The following is a 14,030-nucleotide window of genomic DNA, read 5'->3' as shown; positions in this document are numbered from 1 at the left end:
TAGATTGTATACAGGGACATCATGTAAAAACTAAAAATATAGAGTCATCTGATATGTGATGTTTTAATTCGGTTTATGATGAGATTTTTATGAGTAAAATCCCCTCATTGTAGCCAGATGGATAGAAGTCACTTCCCCTTACATTTATCAATGTTGGCTGGGTGGGTGGACCATATGCCTGGGAAGGGCAGGAGGTCTCAATGATAGACTCATTTCCCTTCGCCTACTTGTGGCTTGCTCAGTTCCCTGGCTACTCAGGCTTTGATCCAAAAAGCTACAACAAAGCCAATGTCAGGCAAGGCAGTGATTTAAGGAGCATTATCCTGGCCCTTGGCAAGATTCCTGTAGGGTTCTCATCCCACTGTCCTGTTCTGCCCCTTTCTAACCCTAGTTCCCTTTGCTGGTCCCAGGAGACCCTAGATCAGTGGTTCTCAACCTTCCTAATGCCACGACCCTTTAAAACAGTTTCTCATGTTGTGGTGACCCCCAATTTCATTGTTACAAATTGAACATAATTAAAGCATAGTGATTAATCACAAAAACAATATGTAATTATATATATGTTTTCCGATGGTTTTAGGCGACCCCTGTGAAAGAGTTGTTCGATCCCCAAAGGGGTCGTGACCCACAGGTTGAGAACTGCTGCCCTATATGGAGAAGCAGAATAAATCCTGGAACACAAGCTACATGGGGAGAGCTGCAGAGAATCTGGTGCAAAGGGTCTCCCAGCAGTATCAGTGTAGGAATGAGGTGAGGGTGGGAGGTGACCCTGGAGAAGCCCAGCTTTAAGTTGGACGGGAACTCTGTCCCTAGAACTTGCTTAAGGGAATGTCACAGGAGGAGGACCTTAGGTAGTTAACCAGTTTAAAGTTAAGAGCAGGTTAAATATAGCCTGTGATTGTAGTGTCTTCTGGCTGCTTAGAAATGCCCTTGATCCCTGGTTCTCAAAGGGCCAGCTGATTCCCTGGGAGGCTCTCCTGCCTGGTGGGGAAAAAGAAATGTCTGGGAGTGTGCGGGTCCGGCTGTGAGATGGCTTTGGCTACAAATCTTGGACCTCCTACTGAGTGATGCCATTTTCAGTTCCTTTCCAAGGTGAGCCGACCTGGCCCATCACCTGCTCTTAAATGACATTGGTGGTGTACCTTCCCTGGGCCAGGCACTCCCAACACCACCATCTTAGAACAACCCCTAGAGAAGGGGCTGTTAACCTGGATTACACTTTGGAACTGAACGGGCTGGAGACAGGGCTTTGCTTGAGTGGAAACGAGTAGGCGATAGAAATGGTGTTTGCAAGTCCTTCTGAGCCCCAAACCGTTTCTATCCTTGAAGAGCTTCAGTCTCCCTGAGCCCGAGACTTTCCATGGAATAATCAGGCTCTCCTGGGTCTTCCCCTTACCTCATAGGAGCCTGCTCTCTTGAACTTGCTAAGAGGATTCCACTTGTACATCAGTTTCAGATTCTAAACTGTGACTTATCTCCCATTCTCTTTGTCTTTGTGAGTTTAGGTCTTAAAAAAAAACAACAACCAAAAAACCCTTTAATGTCATTTTAGTGCAAATTTGGGAGGGAGTAGAGTTAATGCTAGATTCAACCCACCATCCTTAAGCTGGGGATCTACTTGACCGTTTATTGATCATCTTTATGTCATAGGGATGTAATGGTGAACATGACCCTTGGGGCCCTCACCCTCATGAAGGACAAGTAAAACATTAATGGATAAAATAGTGGGAAGATTTAACAATGCTCCTTGGGGCTGAGGGAGGCGGGGGATATTTGGGTAGGTGTGGGAACAATTTGAGTTTGGTTGGGAGAGACCTCACCGCGGAGGTAACTCGTGAGATGAGACTTGAATGAGAAGGTGCCACTCACGCCAAAACTTGAGTGAAGATGGGTGACAGGTGGAGATAGTTCCAAACTCGGAAGGACACAAAGCCCCTAAGGCAGGACAGGTTGTTCAGGAATTAAGAGACATCAATGGGGCCTGATCTGGAGCACTATGAGAGTGGAAGGATGTGGGGATGAGGGTGGAGAGTGCGGATGCCTGAGTATGGGGCCTCAGGCCTGGGAATGAGTTTGGGTTGAGGTCTCTTTTTTTGGCCTCTCTTTCCCTTATTTTATACAATTTTGTTGGAGGTTGATTTTACAATTTAGCCTTTAGATAACAGGATATTCAGAAGGAACTGTGACTGAATTTGAGCAGCAATTCACACGGCTCAAGGGTAAATCTATGACTGTGGGACTTACTGAGTCCTCATTTTGGGATGAGGGCAAGAATATCTTTCGAATGAAGGATATTTGCATCTTATTTGGTGGGGCTGTAGACTTGTTTTGATGTATGGAGTTTCATAAATGTGTAGAGCAATGTGCGTGGTCTCTGAGTAGCCTAAGAGACGGACTGTGCCAGGTAAGTTACTGTCTCGCAGCTTCAAACCCACCCTTCCATACCTGCTGACAGATGTGGGCGCTGGGAGGCTGCAAACTGAATTTCAGCTTGGCCAGTTGGCTTGGCCTCTGTGACTAGGAGCCCTGAGGGAGCCTAGAAGGCTGGAGGAGAAAGGAGCTCTTCTTGTCTGCTTCCTGTGTCCTGTCTGTTTCTGTTTGCTGTCTGCTTTCTATTGGTGTCCTATTTACTTCCTGTGAGTGTCACCCAGCAGGTGTGTTCACCCCAGCAATGGCAGTTCTCTCCGTAGCTGCAGCCGTTTGATGTTCAGTTGTGTCCACGCTGCAGGAGCAGCCTCAGCACACTTCTGTGAGAAGCCCAGGCGCTGGGGGAGAGCAGCACACAGCAAGGCCCAAGATGTTGAGGAGTGTCTGCATGAGCTCCCGTGCAGCTCAGAGGCCGTCAGACGGAGCTTTAAGAAGCCTGAGGTTTCCCGGGTCCCACGAGGTATCGCAGAATGCTCTGAAAGGGAGGATGGTGAATTTTTTGGAAAAGAACAATTGAATAAATTGAACATCTATTTTTAATTTAGCTTTGATATTGGCATTGAAGGGGGAAAAGCTGTTATTAGGTTAGGAGGTGTAGAAAGGGCCATCTTTTGAACTTCCTTACACACAGGGGATTTTGCAGAAATTCAGGTAGACAGTCGTTTGTGTCTAATTTCACTTCAAAACTGGAGTTTTGCTCTAGATATGAGGAGTACCAGTACTGTTCCTGCAACTCTCAGACACGTTCAATACTGACTCAGGCCACAATATGGTACTTATATTTTTGATTTTTTTGAGGATCCTTTATACTGCTTGCAATGTGGCTCTACTGATTTACATTCCCACCCGTGCGCAAGGGTTCCCTTTTCTCCACATCCCTGCCAGCATTTGTTACCTCTTACCTTTTTTATAATACCCATTCTAACAGGTGTGAGGTGATATCTCATTGTGGTGTTAACTTTTATTTCCCTAATGATTAGTCATATTGAACATCTTTTCAGATACCTGTTGGCCTTTAGTATATATTTATTGGAAACATGTTTGTTCAGGTCCTTTGCCCACTTGAGATATGGTTAATTTGTGCTGGTGTCCTCATCAGCCTTGAGCCACAGTTCCCATTCCAGAGCAGGGGCTCAGATGCCTTTTAAAGGGTTCTCTTTAGAGAGACCAAGATGGCGGCATAGGTAAACACCGGAGATTGCTGCCGCAAACAACCACTTCAAAAATACAACTAAAAGACGGAACGGACATCACCCAGAACCACAGGAAGGCTGGCTGAGGAGAGACTCTTCAACTAGAAGGAAAGAGAACAGCATACCGAGGCTCAGAGGAGGCGCAGTGTGGAAAATACAAAGGTGCGGAGGTGCGCTCGCAAAGCGGACTGGTGGCTGAGGGCGCGGTTGTCGTTTTCAATTAGGAGGGAGTCTCAGACTCTGTGCTCCAGATCCGGGCGAGTCTCTAGTGACTCAGACTCAAACGGGAGAAGTGGGATTGTCTGGCATCAGTTGGAATGTGAGGGCAGCTTTCTCTCCGAGGTTTGCAGTGGTTGCTGGGGTTCTGAGAAGCAGAGCCTCTGGGAACGGGACTGAGAGCAGCCATAACTGCTCCCTCCTCCTGCCCTGTTGATCCCGCCCCGCCCAAGCCCTGCGCAGAGCCATTTGCCGGATAGTCTCAGGCAAAGGCTAGATTAGCACCTCTCCAGAGGACAGAAGTTTTCCCACTGCAGATACAGGTGATTCTCACAGCCAGTCGGCCAGGTGGTCAAATCCCTCTAGTATTAACTACAACAATCAAGGCTTAACTAGAACAAGACTGCACACAAAGACCACAAGGGGGTGCACCAAGAAAGCATAAAAAATGCGGAGACAAAAAAACATGACAGAAATGGAGGATATAGAGCTAAAAAACGCAATTTTGAGGGCTTGCAATAATGTGCTAGAAGCTGCCAATAAACTTGATGAGAGCCTCACGAAATCTAATGAGACCCTCGATGCGGTGATAAAGAACCAACTAGAAATTAAGCATACACTGACTGAAATAAAGAATATTATACAGACAGCCAATAGCAGACCAGAGGAGTGCAAGAATCAAGTCAAAGATTTGAGATGCGAAGAAGCAAAAAACACCCAACCGGAAAAGCAAAATGAAAAAAGAATCCGAAAATACGAAGATAGTGAAAGGAGCCTCTGGGACAGCTTCAAGCATACAAACATCAGAATTATAGGGGTGCCAGAAGATGAGAGACAACAAGATATTGAAAACCTATTTGAAGAAATAATGGCAGAAAACTTCCCCCACCTGGTGAAAGAAATGGACTTACAGGTCCAAGAAGCGCAGAGAACCCCAAACAAAAGGAATCCAGAGGACCACACCAAGACACATCATAATTAAAATGCCAAGAACAAAAGACAAAGAGAGAATCTTAAAAGCAGCAAGAGAAAGAGACTCAATTACCTACAAGGGAAGACCCATACGACTGTCAGCTGATTTCTAACAGAAACTTTGCAGGCCAGAAGGGAATGGCAAGAAATATTCAAAGTGATGAATACCAAGAACCTACAACCAAGATTACTTTATCCAGCAAAGCTATCATTCAGAATTGAAGGTCAGATAAAGAGCTTCACAGATAAGGAAAAGCTAAAGGATTTCATCACCACTAAACCAGTACTATACGAAATGCTGAAAGGTATCCTTTAAGAAGAGGAAGAAGAAAAAGGTAAAGATACAAATTATAAACAACAAACATGCATCTATCAACAAATGAATCTAAGAATCAAGTGAATAAATAATCTGATGTACAGAATGAACTGGTGATTATAATGAATCAGGGACATAGAAAGGGAATGGACTGACTATTCTTGGGGGGGAAAGGGGAGTGGGAGATGCGGGAAGAGACTGGACAAAAATCGTGCATCTATGGATGAGGACAGTGGGTGGGGAGTGAGGGCAGAGGGTGGGGCGGGAACTGGGGGGGGGGAAAGGAACAAATGTAATCTGAACAATAAAGATTTAATTAAAAAAAAAAGGGTTCTCTTTAGCTTTCAGGTGTCTCATATGGTGCGATTGGACTTGCGTCTTGGAGAGTTGGACCTGGTATTTCAGTGGGCTGCATTCTCAGTGTTGAACAGCAGACGGTGTGCTGAGACCTAACCCATCCTGTTTGTAGAGAGGGGCATCCAGAAACCAGTACCAGGGCAGAGCGAGCAGGGGCTTTCCCCTGGAGCTTCCTCCAGCCCAGAGGGTGAGGCAGGGATGGCACACTTGTCCACACACCTTCCTCTTTACGTGTCTCTACTCATAGCTGTGTTTCACCAGTAGGCAAGGGATTCCCAGGGCAGCTCTGGCCAAACCCATCACTCACCAGGCATTCACTGCGATTTCCTCTCCAGCTGCCTTTTCTCTGTCCTGCAGAATCATCAGGCCCACAGGGACATGCTCTGGAAACTTCATTTCACCACCAGGGATCTTTGCACGACTCTGACTTGGCACAGATACCAAAGGCAAAACATAATGTACGAGGGTGTGATGTAGGCTTACAACGCTGGAAAAAATGTTCCTGAGAGCCAGTTGCAGGTAGCTTCTGACACCACTGCACTCTAAGTCAAAGTGCACAGGACTTTATTTTTGAAGTAGGCCGGCAAGGGGTTAAGTGGACCGTCACCAACTCGGGCTGCCTGGGTCCCAGCCCCGGCTTACTGCCCTACGTGCATTATTTTTTCATTTGAGCTGTGAAGTCATTCTCCCATTTTACAGATTAAGGGAGGGGGCACAGAGAGGTCAAGTGTCTTGTCCATAGTCCACACAGCCAGTAAAGGCAGAGCTGGTATTTGAATCCCCACTGGCCTATGCCAGAGCCCAGTCAATGCCTGTTGTGTAACTGTTTTTGCTTGGGTACCTTGTGCAACTCCTGGCACATAGTAGGTGCTTAGTAAGTGTTTAGCAAATAAGAAAACATGCCCAAATCTTAAGGGGCTTTTCACAGGACTTCATCTTTTGCCCTAATAGCCACCTCACAACCAAACCAAACCAAACCAAACCAAACCAAACCAAACCAAACCAAACTTCAACAACAAAATCAGCTAAACTCAGATGTCCACTGCTCTCAAACTGACCAGTTACTGAGCCCTTTCTGCCTGCCCTGCCCTGCCCTGCCCTGCAGGCAGCACCTCATCCTGGGATGGGTGTTAGGCATCCCATTCCCTTCGTAACAGTAGTTGTGTGGTGCGAGTGGCAGATTCGGTCCATGCACCACCAGGGCCTGCGTCGCAGAGAAGCGTGGAAAGCAGGATTATCATCTTTGGGGATTACAAAGGCCTTTAAAGATCTAATGGATGCTCTGGCTGCTACTCTCAAAAATGCACTCATTGAGATCCAGCCCCAATTATTGCTAGTTTGAGGTAGGTCTGAGGATAAGGGTGACCAACTTGTCTTGGTTTCCCTGGGACATTCCCAGTTTTAGCACTCAAGCCCTGCATTCTTAGTGTTGCAATTTAGCTGATTGATTCTGCCGATTACTGAGGCAGAAAATAGCTCTAACTGTGGTATTTTTTGTAATTTATTTAAAAAATTTAAAAACTTTTTTTCAGTTATTAAATGCCAGTGATTCAAGATTATATTAGTTTTAAGTGCTTTGCTAGTGGTAGACATGTATATAACGTATGAAGTGATTCCCCCTGCCCCCATGTCTAGTACCCATTTGACAGCATGCACAGTTATTACAATGCTATTGACACATCCGGGAAGCACCTCCCGGGACGGCCCCCACCTGTCCACATTTGAATCAGACATCTTCACTAAGGCTGCATGGAGCTGGCTGTCATATCCCAAGTGAACACGAGGTGGCATCCAGACTCCGTGCTTGTCCTTGGACCCATGCAGGCTGGCTCTGCATTGATTTTTTTTCTCTCAGACTCGCCTACTGAAAAGTTAGAAGGAGATTTTGTGCAATCTGGATTATGGGGCAATGGCCTGAATTGTTTTGCCATGCGTGTGATGTTTCTTTAGAAGTCTTATGTTTGATTGTGAAAATCCATGGGAATTTTGTATTTTGCTCCATGACACTGCTGTATTTTAAAAAAATATGTTTTTATTGATTTGAGAGAGAGAGGAAGGAAGAAGGAGAGAGAGAGAAACATCGATGTGAGATTGGCTGCCTCCTGCACAATCTGACGAGGAATCAAACTGACAACCTTTCAGTGCATGGGACGAGGTTCAACCAACTGAGCCACACTGGCCAGGGCTGTATTTGTGTTAATATAGAAATAATTGTTCCCACACGTTACAAATATAATTGACACCCTTTCCCCCCAGAAAATGCTTTTGCAGCCTCTTGGCACGGCCCACATCAAAGGTCAATGTGCCTCCTCTGGCTTGAAAAGCTCAGAGCGACATGATTGGGCCCCAGACTTACCCCTGGCCTACGCAGGGGGAGAAATGAGACTGACTATGCCCTTTGTTCATTTCCTCATCGATGCTAAGCTTCTGCTGTGGGAAGGACAGGACCCCATCCTCAGGGACCTTCATCCGCTCAGTAAATTCCAGTTTACTTATGAACACGTGTCATGACCAAATTACCCACAAACTGCTTTCCACTCCCATGCTTCAGAGCTTCTGAGGATGAATGTTATGTAACAGAGCTAAAACCATCTAAGAGAGCATGTCGAAGACTCACTTTAGAGATGGGGAAATAGACACTCAGGGAGCAGGCTCTGAAGCAAGTCAGAGGGACCCGGGCTGAGGCCTTCCCTCTTCCTGCCTGTTTTTGCTGTCTGTCACTGGGGAACTGGCAAGATGCCCGAGCAAATCCTGAAACTCTGGCCAGACACAGCTGCAGCTCCCTACGTGCCCGCTGGACTCACGCACTCCCAGAGTTTACGCTCATGGACTCTCAGAACTGATGCTGCCGCTTCGTAACCCAGGGTCTGTCCAGGGCGATGGTGTGGTTCTCACGTTGATGACACTAGGTTTTAAGAGGAAAACAAAGTTTCCAGAGACCTCTTCAGGGTCCTTTTACTTTGACTCTGGCTCTCAGCTTAAAGTCGCTGAGTCCAGACTCAGCCTCCTTGCCCTTCGGAGCACAGAGCAGCGCTCCAGCTGCCTTCGAGGCGTTGGCCCTCCCTGCTCCCCCAGCCCCGGCACCACCAGGAGGGAGGCTCATTTTCTCCAGAGAGTCTAACAGCCTGGGACAGCCTGGGTCATGCTCTGGCCCTGGGCTCTGTGGACCTCTGGATGTCTATGGGGGTGGCCTGGGGCGGGGGACTGGTGTGTGTGTGTGTGTGTGTGTGTGTGTGTGTGTGTGTGTGTTGTTAGTGTCTCAAAAGCCGCAGGAATAAACAGAGCATGTTTTCTTGGGGCATCATTTTCACTGAAAGTTTTGAAAAAAATTCTTGTTTATAAGTGAAACAAACATGGATATGTCATTGAATAGAATGAAAAGCTCATGTCAGTTTTAAAGATAAAACATATAACTTCAAAATGATTTGCATAGGGGCCAGCTTGAGCTACCCTTGAAGGAGAGAACCTCTGCTTAAAGCAACTTGAAGAATCAATCCATCAACAACACATATTTCTTTTTGTGTGTGTGTGTGTGTTAAGCCTCATCCAAGGATATTTTTCCATTGATTTTTAGACAGAGTGGAAGGAAGGGGGAGAGACAGAAGGAAGGGGGAGAGACAGAAAAACATCGATGTGAGAGAGACTCAAAGATTGGTTGCCTCCCGCATGCCTCCCCACTGGGGTTGGGGATCGAGTCTGCAACCGAGGTAGTGCCCTTGACTGGAATCAAACCCGGGACCCTTCAGTCCACGGGACAATGCTCTAACCACTGAGACAAACTGGCTAAGGCAACACACATTTCTTGAGTATTTACTGTGTGCAAGGCCCTGTGCTGGACAGTAGGGGGGCAGGAAGTAGGAGACACAGTTCCTGCTCATGAGGATCTCATGGTCTAGAGAGGAGTTTTAGCCTATCTTCACCACCACCATCCTCCTTCTCACCATCATCATCATCATCATCATCATCATCATCACCATCACCATCCTCACCTTCTCCATCTTCATAAGCTCCAAATCCCTGTGTCTGATTTGTTCCTCACTATAATCCTCGCTTCTAGGATATTGCCTGGCACATATTAGGTACTTAATAAATATTTATGGAATCAGTGCCTCCTCATCATTTAATCATGCTAACATTTATGTTGTGTATTATCTCAATTACTGCTTACTATAATCCCAGGAGGTAGCAAGTATAGGTATCTGTTCCAGATGGGGACACAGAGAGGTTTGACAACTTCCAAAGGCTGTACCCCAGGAGTCAGGATCTACACCCCAGTCTGTCCAGCTGCGGAGCCTGGGCATTCCGCTCTGCACCATGGTGGCCTGAGGCTCTGGCACAGCCATCAGGTCGGACTTGAGCTCAGGGATGGCTTTGATTTAGCTTCTTTGTTGGCTACAGAAACAATTCAGTGTCCAGATAGTAGAGGGCACCAGCTGAAGTTGACCCATGTGTCCAGAAGATGTGACCAACAGGGGATGTAGGCAGCAATTTCACGCTTGGGGCTTCTTGGCCAGTGGCTGCGTTGGCTCCTGGTGCTGCCCAGGTGTTTCCACACATGTGATGGCCGTGCTGGGTGGGAGGGAGACTCATGGGTTTCCCCTTAGATCAAGTAGCCTGCTGGGGTCACCTGCAAAGCAGAATCGCAGGGCTGCCCTAAGGACTTTCCCAGCCATTAGGGCCACCACTTCCTCAAACCTCTCCGAGGCCACGTTGGAAAACACCAGGTTGGGATCCGCATGAGTCTGGGCTGCAGGGGCGACAGGCTGGAGAGACTTAGGAGCCATGCCAGTGCCTGGATTCACTGATAGGTCATAGCCGAGGATCAGAGTTGGATGGTGGACGAGTCCTGTCGTTATCACAACGAACTACCCCTAACTGGGAGGCTTAGAACAACAGGGATGTATTCTCTTTCAGTTCTGGAGGCCAGAAGCCTGAAGTCAAGGTGTGGGAGGGCCATGGTCCCTTCGGAGGCTCTATGGGAGGATCTGCCCTTGCCTTTTCCAGTGCCCCCACCTGGCCTTCCCTGTGTCTGCGCAATCCCCTCCTTTCTTTTCAGGAGGCTTGACACTGGATTTAGGTCCCACCCTACTCCAGCATCTTAACCAGTTACATCAGCTAAGACCCTATTTCCAAATAAGGTCACCCCAGGTACCGGGGGTCAGACTTCAGTAACTTTAACGTATCCTTTTGGAGGACACAGTTTAACTCAAAACAGATGGCACTGCTGCCCCAGGCCATCCCTACCGATGGCACCAGGCTTGCCAGGTCACTACCATGACTAGTCACAACAGAAGACCGGAGCACCTGAGCTTGAACTCACTTAGGCGGTAGCCCTCTTCAGAGTATAGGGGACATTTACTGCCCCTGCCACCCTGCCATGACCCTGAGCCCTCCAGGAGCATCCCAGTCCTCTGCCAGAGGATGGGCACATGGCCTGCTTGTCTACTGGCTCCCGGGCCTCCTGCTGAAGAGACTGGGGAAGTCCCCCTTTATGCTGCCTGCAAGAGTGTGAGTCTGAACCCTGGGGGACCTGGGTGGAGTGAGTCCGCCTGACAACGAAGCTAACAGGAAAGTAGAGCCAGAGATGGAGATTTGGGCTCTTTCGTGTGGTGTGAGCCCCTGGATTCAGCCTTACCTGAGGCCAGTTATTCCTGGTGAGCCAATACATTCCTTTTTTTCTCCTTTATTTGCTCAAGTCAGATTAAACTGGATTTTTAAAAAATCTTAACTGGAAGAACCCATCTGAAAAACAGAGGTTCAAAGGCTTGGAGTCCCCACCCGTTTTGAGAATCCAGCACACAGACTTCGGCATGCGAGGGAGCGCATTGGCTCAGGGGGTCTCTTTCATGGACCTTTTGGGTACCAAGAATCCCAGGCTAAAAAGTTCTTGGAAGCCCACACTGGAGCCTTCCAGGTTCTGAGATTAGGTGGACAGAGCTGGGTATGGTGTCTCTCTTCTTCCCAGACTCATCAGAGCATGAGCAGCGTGGAATCCACACCTTCATCTCCTGCGCTGATCAGCCAGAGCTCCCTCCTCTCCTCTGACATCAGTCATCGCAGCACTCCCTCCCAGGAGAAAGTCCTCAAACACTGCTGGGAAGAGACTAGATGGGTGGGACCACACTGGGGAATGGTCTACTATACTGGGCGAAGCTGGGCGTGTAGATCCCTACAGTGTCTGAGGATATGCACTGTGGCATTGTTTAAAATAGAGCCCTGCTGACTATGCTGAGCGAAATAAGCCAGTCGGAGAAAGATAAATATCACGTGATCTCACTCATTTGTGGAATATAATGAACAACATAAATTGATGAACAAAAATAGAGCCAGAGGAAAAAATATTTTAGAATATAATAGAAGTAATCCTGTTATTTGCAGATTTTTAATATTTCCTACAACTTTTGTGATATTATATATTAGTACAGTTTTGGTAATATTAATATATTTAAAATCTTTTTTTCTTGAAATATTAATATTTATTGCATGTAATATTATTATATTTTTTAAAAATATATTTTATTGATTTTTCACAGAGAGGAAGAGAGAGGGATAGAGAGTTAGAAACATCGATGAGAGAGAAACATCGATCAGCTGCCTCTTGCACACCTCCTACTGGGGATGTGTCCGAAACCAAGGTACATGCCCTTGGCCGGAATCGAACCCGGGACCTTTCAGTCCGCAGGCCGACGCTCTATCCACTGAGCCAAACCGGTCAGGGCTAATATTATTATATTTAAAATCTTTTTTGGGGAGAAATATTAAAAAAATAAAATAAAAATAAAATAAAATAGAGCACTGCTGGTGTGGCTAAGTGGTTGAGCACCGGCCCATGAACCAGGAGGACATGGTTCAATTCCTGGTTGGGGCACATGCCTGGGTTTTAGGGGCTTGGTCCCCAGTGAGGGGCGTGCAGGAGGCAGCTGATTGATGTTTCTATCTCTCTATCTCTCCCTTCCTCTCTCTAAAATCAATAAAAATAAATATATTTTAAAAATAAAAATAAAATAGAAGGAAATGGAAAGAACCTGACTGTTTATCAAGAGAGAAACAGAGTGCCTGGCCAGCGTGGCTCAGTGGTTGAGCATCCACCTATGAACCAGAGGTCCCGGTTTAATTCCTGGTCAGGGCATATGACCAGGTTGTGGGCTCGATCCCCAGTGTGGGGTGTGCAGGAGGCAGCCAATCAGTGATTCTCTCTCATCATTGATGTTTCTATCTCTCTAGCCCTCTCCTTCCCTTTCTGAAATCAATAAAAATATAAAAAAGAGAGAGAGAAACGGAGAAACGGACTATGGACCGTGGACTCATATCCAGCAGTTAATCAGGACACAGCAGATCCACCTGGATCAACCAGGAAGATCTTGGAACCATTCGGAGGAGGGAGAGGGGGGAGGTGCTGAGGACGTGGACCACATGAAACCACGGTGGAGAAATGTTAGATCAGGCAGTGATGTGCCGTCCTCACAGACACCTTCATCTGTGGAAAAGGAGACGGCTGTGGGCATGTGGGATCATGCTACTTCAGGGCAGCGGCTGCCTTGGTTTGGGCGGGGGATCTGGAGGATTGCTTTCTGTGGTGTTTTAGTTCTTAACCAGACTCTGAAGCAGACAGAGAAAACCCCCACTCCAGGGTCTGCTCCAGCTGTCTCTCCGAGTTTTCTGTGAAGCCTGGTCTCAGAGATACACATGCACACACACATAATATGTACACATGCTCAAACACACATGCATACACAACGCAACACACATGCACATGCATACAGGACAATGTACATGTGTGAACACATGCACATATGTATATGTACACATACCAATGTGCACACATGCATGGACATGCACATATACTAGTACATGTACACACACACACTGAATACTGGCAGTTTTATTTAAGGCTCTAGACCCACATGCTGGATCTACCCTAGGACTTTCCAGTTATGTGGGTCCATAAATTCCTTTCCCTTTGCTTAGAATAGGTGTTTTCCTGTTACTGGTGGCTGAAGACCCCTGACTTCAAAACACTTCATGGGGTTGCCCAGCTGGTGTGGCTCAGTGGTTGAGCATCAACCTATGAACCAGGAAGTCAGGGTTTGATTCCTGATCAGGGCACATGCCCGGCTGTGGGCTCAATCCCCAGTAGGGGGTGTGCAGGAGGCAGCTGATCAACGATTCGCTCTCATTATTGATGTTTCTATCTCTTTCTCTCCCTCTTCCTTCCTCTCTGAAATTAATTAAAAAAATATTAGAAAACACTTCAAGGAGTCAACTTGGGGACCTTGAACTCCTGGGGAACGTTTTAACCATGGATCTAGTCCACCCTCCCCCTAAGACACAGGTGAAAAGCCCAGGTTCAGAGAGGTGAGCTGTACCGGTGTCAATAATAGCCTGCTACCACGTAAAAGCGTTTTTAACTTGAAGCAATCCCAGAAAACAAAACCTCGAAACTCAGCCCCTGTCCCACACCACTGGCACAGAAGGAGCCGGGGTGGTGTTGGGATGCAGCTTCGCAGGGACTGTGTCCTGCCCTGAGTCCAGGCTCTCCCTGCCCTTAC

The sequence above is a fragment of the Myotis yumanensis genome, unplaced genomic scaffold (genome assembly GCF_028538775.1).
Source record: "Myotis yumanensis isolate MYYU_CA2020_CCGP unplaced genomic scaffold, mMyoYum1.0.hap1 SCAF_18, whole genome shotgun sequence".
Taxonomy (NCBI): domain Eukaryota; kingdom Metazoa; phylum Chordata; class Mammalia; order Chiroptera; family Vespertilionidae; genus Myotis; species Myotis yumanensis.
This window is presented reverse-complemented; position numbering follows the sequence as displayed.